Below are 11,145 nucleotides of genomic sequence, written 5' to 3'. Positions count from 1 at the left end.
CGGCACAGCCAATCCTGGCTCTGGGCCAGCCTGATTATTCATGGTCCTGATGTCATCGAATCCCAGGAATTTGGGAGCTGTGTGGGACCATAAGAGTCATCTTCCTTTAGAGTCCCAGTTTCATAAAGCCCGAAAGGGACCCAATTTAGCTGTTTTTTTTAAGTCCCTATTGTGAAAAGAAACCAAAAGACCCATTGCCATCGAGTCGATTCCAACTCATAGCGACCCTATTGGACAGAGTAGAACTGCCCCATAGGGCTTCCAAGGAGTGCCTGGTGGATACGAGCTGCCAACCTTTTGGTTAGCCGCTGAGCTCTTAACCACCAAAGAACTGCTTACAATTCTGAACACTCACACTGTGAAGAGTCTGAGGGCCTTCCTCAGGAATCCTCAACTGTTGCTTCACACCCTCTGGTCACAAGAGGTTGGAAGGGCTGGACAGGTGCGCTGGCTTCTGCTTCAGGCAGTGGAAACTCTGGTCGGAGCGCTCAGTGGGTGGAGGGGCTCACCTCTGGCTCACCTGCAGTGGAAAGTGGCCCAGACTGGAATCTTCATCTGCACCATGTGCTTGAGTTTCCACTCTGCCACTCCCTAGCTCTTGGGGAACAATCATTTCACTGCTCTGCGGGCGAAAGGCTGGACTAGGTGGTCTCTGAGATTGCTTCCACACTAGCATTCTCTGAGCCGGACTATGTGGAATAGAGGCAAAGCCCTGAGCCAAGGCTCTGCCCCACGTTTTTTTCACAACATTGCCTGAAATTCCATCACTGCATAGCCATCCCTGCTGGAAGCTTTTCAGTGTTCTAGAGGTTGCTTTTAAATGTAAATACTCCTGGCAACAGACAACTTGTTTGGCTTGTTAACCAAACAGTTAATACCTCTTCAGATGACTGATATGAAAAGCTGCAGATGGTAAGGGAAAGTCTTAGGTTTGAAGCTGGCTGTACCAGTAATCACGGATATGACCTCAGTCCACTTTGCAACACTGCTAAGCTTTAGTTTTCTCATCTGCAGGTCGCCGTAAGGAAAGGGCCCTGGCACATCATAAACCCAAACCAAACCTGTTCGGTACTGTGCTCCAAAAGATTTTCTTAGCTGTAATTTTACAGAAGTGGATAGCTAGGACTTTCTTCTGCATTGCTGCTGGGTGGGTTTGAACCCCCGATCTTTAGGTTAGTAGTTGAGCACAAACCATTTGTACCACCCAGGCTCAGAGTGGTATCCATTTATCATTGTTTGATTTTTAGCTGAGGCAGGGCTTGTGAAAACAAGAGAGGTAAGAGAAAGAAGGAGCCCCTTGAGTAATACAAATAGTTAATGCATTCACCTGCTAATTGAAAGCTTGGAGGTGCAAGTCTACCTGAAGGTGCCTTGGAGGAAACGGTTGGTGATCTAAAAAATCAGCCATTGGAAACTCTGTGGAGCACAGTTCTACTCTGATACATATACAGTTGCCATCAGTCGGAGTCAACTTGACGGCAACTGGTGAAAAAAAGAGAGAAGACAGAAAGGGTGCCAAGAGAGATCAGACTGGCAAACTTAATCAGTTAACTGTCAAAACAAAATCTGTAAACATGATGGACATATTTAATATTACCGAACTATACATGTGAAGAGTGTTGAAATGGCAAATATTTTGTAACCTACATACTTACCACAATAAAAAAAAATTCTTCAAAAAAAAGTCTATAGTGGAGAAAGGCTGTCTACCGGGGGACAGTGTTTTGAGGGTGGGGTGGACAATTCACAAGAGATTTAGAGGGAAGAATTTGTGAGTTACCAATAGGTGCCTCTGAGCTTTGCTGAAATATACCCCAAATGACCCAGACCAGTTAATATCCTGGATCCCTAGAAACTGGGGCCATTGTGTTCCTACTAAATCCAAGGTTGTTTTCCCTCTGACAGACTCAGGAAATCTTGGAATGAGGAGGAAGGTGTAGGGACCCTGATACGGTGACAATTAGAGCCCTGATCTTAGGGGATCACTTCTGAAAAATATAAAAATAAATCTTGGCGAAATGAAACCATATCCTGGGAAAATTGTGTCAAAGCCTTTTGCTTTCAAGGAAGATAAATTAAGACCCATATAACACAAAGTGGGCCCCAGGAAACTGTAAGGAAGTATTCCTACAAAGCTTTGCTATTTCAGAATGCATGAGTCACTGCGGGGGTGGGGAATAGCGGCTTAGCCTGCTTGGCTCCTTACCACCTGAGTGGACAGCAGGTATGGGCCAAGAACAAGAACCACACAGAGACTGCCAACGGCTGAGTGAGAAGTGAGGTGATACTTGCGGAAATTCAAAGCAAAGAGAAGTGGACAAGTCAAGAGGCTCATGACATGGTTTAACTTGGTAGCCACTGGGCTCTTCAGAGAATGGAATAAACATCACTACGGATTGCATATTGGTGTTATTGTGGTGTGCCTTGTCTAAGCCTTGGTGCCAACAGGAGACCCACACATTGGTCAGCTGCCAAGTGACCTACAGCTTCCTGAGTGATGCAAATGGCTAAGAGCTTGACTACTGGCCACAGGTTTGGCAGTTCAAACCTACCTGGAGGAGCCTGGAAGGACGGGCCTGGCAATCTGCTTCTGAAAGGCCACGACCTTAAAAACCCTATGAAGCAGTTCTCCTCTACACACATGGGGTTGCCATGAGTCAGAATCAACTCAATAGTAATTAACAACAAGTGACCTGAATCCCACAAAAACACTGAGAAATGCCGACTAGGACAGCCTGAACACATGGGAAACCAAAAAAAAAAAAACAACAAACCAACCCATTGCCGTGAAGTCGATTCCAACTCACGGTGACCCCATGTGTTTCAGAGTAGAACTTGCTCCACAGGGTTTTCTTGGCTGTAATCTTATGGAAGCAGGTTGCCAGGCCTTTCTTTCTGGTTTGGTGCTGCTGGGTGAGTATGAATTGCCAATCTTTTGATGTGCAACTTATTGTAAACCATTTGTATCGCCCAGGCTCCAAAAATGGTACTCTTAAGAACTAGAGAATCTGGGTGAAGGGTGTATGGGATTTCTTTGTACTATTCTTGCAACTCTTCTGTAAGTTTCAAATTATTTCAAAATAAAAAGTTAGAAAATGGTTTTTCTCTTGGAGTGGTAATACTTCTGAATAATTACTTCAATGCAATGTATTTTTTTTAATTCGTATAAAAGCTAGGGATATGTACAACTCATTATTTTGACTATCTAAAAACTGAAAATAACTTATATGTCCAAAAAATAGGGGAATAGTATAATACATAGCAATACAGTGCAGTATTATATAGTCATTACGATGACTAATAGTATAATTATATAGAAATAGCAGAGTCAATCATAAAGTCACCTTACCCAAAACAAGGGAAAAAGAAACCAGTATATGAGCTGTGATATACACTATGGGGGGGGATACACTATGTAAATACCACCTGTATGGATGGATAAAAATTGAAAGAGAAAAGGGTTGGAGTGCTGTAATTATTAGTGAACTTTTTTTCAATTTCTTTCATGATGTTTTGAAATGGCTTTAGTAAAATTAGAGTTATTGACTTGACGCTGAATCTAAGCTAACTGGGGGCGCCCAGCCCAGCAGTCTTCTCTCTTGACACAGGCACTGGGAGTATATGGTTGTCTGTGACAGCATGTCAGAAGTCTTGGAATTTTCCTTAGTAACTTATTATGGAGCTAGCCATGAATTTATTCAAACACTTTTCTAACACATCTCACTTTCAATCAATTCCTTCTTGGAGGGAGTTGAGTTTCTCAGGTTGGCCTCCCATTTCTCCAGAAGAGAACTTCCTTTCCTTGCTTCAAAAGCTAACTCTTTTGAGCTTCAAGGTATAACCCCTGGTTTTAATATTCTAGGATTCAGTAAATAAGCAGGTGCCCACTCTGTCCATGCTCCCTGGTGGGCTATGAAGCCTAGTGGGGAGAGCCTGGGGGTGTCAATCAGGAGATTTACTTTTTTCCTCCAAAATTAGTTGCATAACTATTGGCAAGTCAGTTTTGCCTTGAGCTAGCTTTAGCTTCCTTGTGATTCAAAGGAAGGCAAAAACTCACAGGGTTATTATTTGGGTCAAATAAGGTAACATGGGAAAGAAAGTGCTTTGAGACAAGTGACATACCATTGGTGATTTTATAAATTGTGATCACGTTTTTTGCAGCTTGGAGACATCATCAGAAAAGACCACTCTCTAGAAAAAGGCATCATGGTTAGTAAAGTAGAGGGCCAGGGAAAACAAGGGAAACCCTCTTTGAGATGGATTGACACAACAGCCAAAACAATGGGCTGAAATACACCAGTGATCATGAAGATGGTGCAGAACCTGGTAATGTTTCTTCCTGTTATACACTGCGTCACTGTGAGTTGGAGTCGATGGCAACTAACACAGCTAAGAATCCTCAGATAGAAGCCCTGTGCAAGGAAAGCCTCTTACTCTTTTTCAGAGAGGCTGAAAGGGACCTTTAAGAGGCTCGATCTCAAATTTTCACAGGCTGTCTTCTAAGCAACATTACTATCACTAAAAAAAAAAAAAAATCAATGCTAAGAATACACATATATATTTTTATTTGAACAAAGAACTATGATTTATTCTTTTAGCTACCGTATATCAATTGTTGACAATCAATTGGGTAATTTGGATATGCTTGAGGACACTTAAAAAAAATATTGCTATCTTAAACCAGCAAATTTATATGCATAGTCATTTTTGTGTGTGTGTGTATATGTGTGCTTTAGGTGAAAGTTTACAAATCAAGTCAGTCTCTCATACAAAAAGTTACACACCTTGCTATGTACTCCCAGCTGCTCTCCCCCTAATGAGACAGCACACTCCTCCTCTCTACCGTGTATTCCCCGTGTCCATTCAACCAGCCTCTGTCCCCCTCTGCCTTCTCATCTCCCCTCCAGACAGGAGCTGCCCACATAGACTCATGTGTCTACTTGAGCCAAGAAGCTCACTCCTCACCAGTATCATTGTCTATCTTATAAAAAAAAAAAAATAGTCCAGTCCAATCCCTGTCTGTAGAGTTGGCTTCAGGAATGATAATATACATGTATATTTTTAAATTGTTGTTAATTGCAAAATACAACCATTTCTAATATGATAAAATATTCATTGCATATTATACACACAGATTTAATTTTTATATTTTCTTGCAGAGATTAATTGGTCTGTGATCACTGCCATCTACTTATACCCCAGCATATTATGTCTAATGAATATCTCTAGGTGTTCTGTCAACATCTTATAAGTTTAAGACTCTTCTGTGGTCACGTAAGTCAAGGAAAACCCAGCTATTCTAACCCCTTTACTTTCAAATTGTGGACACTGAGGAGAAGTGACTCTCCTGAGTCAAGTGCCTCAATGCTGCCAGGCTGGCACTAGAAGTCTGGTCTTCTCTGCTCAAACAGGCCCTCAGTGCCACCAGACCTTGTAGCCTCATGCGAAGTACTTTGTTTCCTTTTGACCCTTCTGGTCATTTCTTTTTTGCTTTAAAATAATGATGACAAAAATAGCTGAAACCAAATGGACATGGATAAGTCAGATCCAACTCATGGTGAACCCAAAGTGTTAGGCCATGGCTGTGTCTGGGAGAGGCTACAGGGAGAGCTGCCAAAGCCCTCCTCATCTCAGCAACGAGGTGAAGCATCCCTGATACGGGAGTCGGACGCCCAGCCTGGTGACATACACAGGGCAGCTCTCACATCAGTTCTGGTCACCAGCTGGAATGATTCCATGCATTCAGGGTGACAGAAAAACTCCTGTTTGTACTGGACCCAACTCTCCATTGCAGTATCACAGGACCGCCTATTCCTGCCTTCTTCCTGAGTCAAGAATTTTTGCCCAGTGAATACACTTTTGGTGAGGCTTTCCATAGCTTCCCTCTCTTCCCAAGGGAAGTGATACATATTTTATAAAGATGCTCTTTTACCTCACCCTAACTGAGTTTCACATTTTTCCTCTGTGAGGGGTTTGCACCAATCCAAAGGAGCCTGAGATCAATTTTTTTTTTTTCCAGCTTTCTTTTATCTATGGGGTCAGGGCTTCCTGTTTGATTTTAGTCACAGACTGAATTAACGGTCTTGATTACATTCCAATGTCATTGTTCCATCTCACTGTGTGTTCAGGAGTGGCACAGTTCACAGATTTTATTAGAAATTAAGGGAATCCATCAGAACGCAGAATACTGGGTGGGCTATTGTTCATCTGGGTAATCTGACATAAACACAAATTTGGGGGCAGTGGTGGTTCAGTGGCAGGATTCTCACCTTCAACGCAGGAGACCCAGGTTCGATTCCCAGCCAATCCACCTCATGTGCAGCCACCGGTGATGACTTGCATGGCACTATGGTGCTGAACAAGTTTCAGAGGAGCTTCCAGACCAAGACAGACTAGCAAGAAAGGCTTAGTGATCTACTTCCAAAAATCAGCCAGTGAAGACCCTATGGATCACAATGATTTGATCTTGTTGTGCACAGGGTCGCCATGAGTCTGGGGCTGACACAACAGCAGTTAACAGCAACATACACTGATTTAAAAGAAAGACCCTTTGTGAGCATCTACCTACCTGCCCATCATGATCAATACGACTGTAACAAATGGCACAGACCCACCCATCCTGAACTATCTTTTGATCTATTTTAGCTAATGTGAAAATTATTTCATATTGTGAAGAACTAAATCAGGTTAAAAAACACTATTACCAATGGAGAGGCTGGGCCAAAATGGCAGAATAGCCAGATGCTTCCAGCGATCCCTCTTACAACAAAGATCCCCAAAACCAAGTGAAATGATTATATTTATGACAAGCTAGGATCCCTGAACATCAAATGCAAAGTTAAAAAATGGACTGGGCAGCTGGGGGAGCGAGAGAGATGGTTCAGAAGCAGAGAAGAGTTACCGGACCTGAATCATGGGGAGCCCTCAGGCACCATTCCCAGAGCCACGGCAGCGGGCTGGTACTAGCGTTCAGCTGCATTTTCCTCAGGGAGAAGCAGCCAGCCACACAGCCTACTCACACCTCCAGAACCTGAGAAGAACGGCCCTCTCGGCAAAAGCTAAGTACTTGCCTATATTTTACTGTGAGCCCCATCCCCAAGCTGGCTTCAGTGGCTGAATTCCCTGGGCCTGAGATAGGCCCCACTGAGCGTCCTGAGCCATGCTCTTGGCCTTGGAGAAGGAATAAATTCACAACAGGGGGAAAAGATAATTTGCCAGCTCCACTATCCTGGGGAGCTCAGGACAGAAGCGGCTAATGTCCAGGCATAAGTGGTCCATGGACTTTGAAAACCTTTCGTCTCTGCATAGACCTGTGTGGGCCTGTTTCAGGAGAATAGACCCTTGTTGGCAGACCGCAACTGTTTAAGATGTGCGGTGGAGAGATGGGTGTTTGATGTTTGACACTGCTTTGCCTATTAAACAGTGTCCTCAACTACCCACATCAGGGGCCTAAGGACTGGTGGCTCCACTTGGGTCACCCAGCCACCCACGACGGGGCCCAAGGATAACTGGTACCTCCCAGTCCTTACAACCAAAAGCATTGGGTGCCCATGGTCCATCTGCAGAACTCACCCGTCTGTGCACTCTAGGGAACAGGGTCGTACTTTCCTCACAGACACTGGGGGGATGGTTTTCAGCCCCCTGCCTTGTTCAGAGTGTGACCCTCTGCTGCAACCAGATACCGGTACCTACACCAAACACCTCTGCCCCTCTAAGACTGCAGGACAGAGCCTGTACTGCACACTTGATGACCAGCTACCTGGACACCTGACCTGAATCCACACAAGAAAAGTGAATGTACCCATAAGCTCATATACCTGATAACAGCTCTAGCCATCTGGTGACAGGACATCAGAGCTCCAAAGGCAAAAATAATCAAGCTAGCTCACTCAAGCAACCTATTTGGGCACACCAAAACAAAAACACTATTACCTCTGAGAGTGGCGATGGTTGCATAACATGGCAAATGTAATTAATGTCACTGAATTGTATAATTAAAAATAGCTAAGGTGGCAAATGTTTGGCTGTATGTATCTTACCACAATAAAATTAAAAACAAAATACAAAAGCACTGTGATCCAACTTCTTAAAAAATGCGTGTTCCCCAAAGAGTTAACAGCATAGGAGAAGTTGTAGCTGAAGAAGTCGATTTGAAAGGCAACAGCTCTGAAATAGTATTTGAAACCAAAGGAGTAGGTGAGCCCTCTCATTCAAGACTTGTGAGAAGACCAAGGTCTAAATTTTGGATTTAGAATTCCAGTTGTCGTTGAGAGAACTTGGACTAATGGTGACCCCAAGTGTGTCAGAATAGAACTGTGCTCTCTAGCATTTTCAGCAGCTGAATTTTTGGAAGTACGTCATCAAGTCTTTCTTCAGAGGTGCCTCTGCGTTGACTCGAACTGTCAACCTTTTGGTTAGCAGTCAAGCATGTTAACTGTTTACACCAACCAGGGACTCTGGATTTGGAAAAAGAAGGTAAGAGTTTCTAGTGTGTTAGTGGGCACTGGGGAAGTGGGTCATTGAGTTCAGACTGGCAGAGCATAAAGGGGTAAGGGATAGGGAGGGACGGTGCTGAAGAGGAGTGAAGACCAGGAGGAAGGGAACTGGGAAGCTTATCAGGTAGCATGACGCTGGAAAGGAAGGAAGCGTGGGACAGGGGGCAGTCCTGGAGAAGGGAAAGGTAATCTGAGTCATCACGGAAGATAGAAATTACTCCTAATGGGTGATAACTGATAGCGTGACTCTCTAAGTCATCACACCACAGATACCTAGAGGATGATATCTAGAGGATAGTGACTGTTTAGAGAGAGATGGAGGAAGGAGACATCAAAAAAGAAGCTTCCGGTGGCAAGCTCACTTTGCAGATTCCATGTGGTTGTTGTTAATGAGTAATTTTATAAAGTGCCTTATCTTTTACAGGAAACCCTGGTGGCGTAGTGGCTAAGAGCTATGGCTGCTAACCAAAAGGTTGGCAGTTTGAATCTACCAGGTGCTCCATGGAAACCCTATGGCGCAGTTCTGCTCTGTCCTGTAGGGTTGCTAAGAGTCAGAATCAACTCGATGGCAATGGGTTTGGTTTTTTATGGTTTTTGTCTTTTACAAAGCTCTTTCATATATACTACCCATGTGTTCTTCTCAAATGTGATATCCTGTGAGAGGGACAGATAAGGTGTTATACCCATTTCACGGAACAGGGAACGGGCTTGCCTGTGGCCATGGAATTGCTTATCAGCTGAGGAGGGAGGTCGACATAACCGTGTGAAATAAAATCTGGGGCTTTAGTCAGCACACCACTTGGCAAGGGGACTCTTCTCCTTCCTGCCTCCTATCAGTGGGCAAATAAAGAAATCAACATCAGCCTTGTATAGGAGGCAGCTCAAAAGAGGATTAAGTTGGTTGATATTTTTGTCTGTCTTGTTACCAGCAGAACCCACACCACATCAGAAACAGACCCTCATGGCGTGGTGGCCAGAAAAGATCCTATTGTGGTAAGTTCGCATGCCAACTGGCTTCCTGTGGCACACGCTACCCCTGAGCTCTTCATGGCTCAACATGCTCAGTCCTCAACCAAGGCAGTCTAGATCGGGGCTCTTGTCTCAGAAGAACCTTCATAATCCTGCGTGTTGTATTTCCTCCTGCTTGACTCATTCCCTGATGGGAATAGGAGAACTTTTTCCTGAGTCCCACGATCACCGCCTCTTCTGTTCCTGGCCCAGCGAGCTCCCACGCCCCAGTCAGGAACCCCCAGGTGTGGCACAGCCTCCTGGTCAGGGGGAGGGCACCGATGCTGAGAGGAGCTTTGCCCTCACCACTTGCCTCTGCCCCATTTGGCCTGGGACAGATCGCTCTTTTTCCAGAGATGTCAAAGGCACTCCCTTGCCAGAGTCATTAAAGTTGTCCCTGCAGATGTGATCTTCCACTGGGCCGTGAGCCCCACAGCGGGCCCTCCTGGCCTGGACTCCGAGGTCAGACTGAGGTCGTTGTGCTCATCTGCTGGACCAGTCCTGCCTGCTGCCACAGGGCTGGGCTTTGGAGGATGCTTTCCACCTGGGAGAGGCAGCAGGAGAGGTGGGATCACTGGGCTCACATCTGGCACACAGCCGCCCAAGGGCTCAGACATCCTGTATTACCACTGACACAATCAGAGGTCAAACCCTCCCTGAGGCTGTTTGTCACGTACCACTGAGCAAGCCACCTGATTTCTCTGAGCCAGTTTCCTTAACTGTAAAATGGGAATGAAATCTGACCCTATCTACTTTAGAGAGACTTTGGAGGATAAAATGATAACTTGCATGACATTGCTATGCAAACATAAGTTGTTATTCCCTATGAAGTAACTTCGTAAAGTACAGATGGAAAAGGAGGGTGGGGGCAGAGAAGGTGGGGGGAAGTACAGGCGTTTGCTGCTTCTGCACACTCCACGTGGCAGCCCAGCTTCACCGGATTTTTCTCAGGCCACCCCGTGATCACCTGGCTGAGCTAGTGGGGTTGATGGTACAGGGAGCAAAGAGCTAAAAAGATAAACTGCACGACTTCCCTGAAGCATTTCTGTACTCTCCTAAACAGGAAATGGGTGCCTGGGTGCTGAATTCCTAAAAGTGATTCAAGGTAAAGCAATAAACAAAAATCCACCTGAAGTGATCTTATCCAGCTGGGAGTTGCATGAAAAGTCAGATATAATTGTTTGTTTATTAACATACTGGAGTAGCTGTCTTCCCATGCTAAAAGCAGGGCTGTGTTGCAGTCAAAGTTTCAAACTTCCTTAACTGCCAGAGCTCACATCAAAGTAGCACGCCTCCCACATCAGCACTGCCCCACTGGAGAGAACATTTCAGGAACCCGGAGAATCTGCCCTTTATTTCCCAGAGCAAGTTTCAGGTCCGGGAGTAAGCCTGCCATTCCCAGAAGCATTTCTGTAATTCTGCATAGCTCACAGAATCGGGCTTCGCTGGATGATACTGCTGGCTCTGGGGTCCCCCACTAGCCAGACCCAACAGAGAGGTCACTGGCACTCCAATTGTCAAGGTTTCAAATGTTCACCACTTCTGACTCCCTTAAGCAGGACTATCCGACATGACTGTAACACTGGAGACAGACAGAAACCCATTTATTATCAGGAGGACCAGGTTATTATGGAGAACAATG

The sequence above is a fragment of the Loxodonta africana genome, chromosome 19 (assembly GCF_030014295.1).
Source record: "Loxodonta africana isolate mLoxAfr1 chromosome 19, mLoxAfr1.hap2, whole genome shotgun sequence".
In the NCBI taxonomy this organism is placed as follows: Eukaryota; Metazoa; Chordata; class Mammalia; order Proboscidea; family Elephantidae; genus Loxodonta; species Loxodonta africana.
This window is presented reverse-complemented; position numbering follows the sequence as displayed.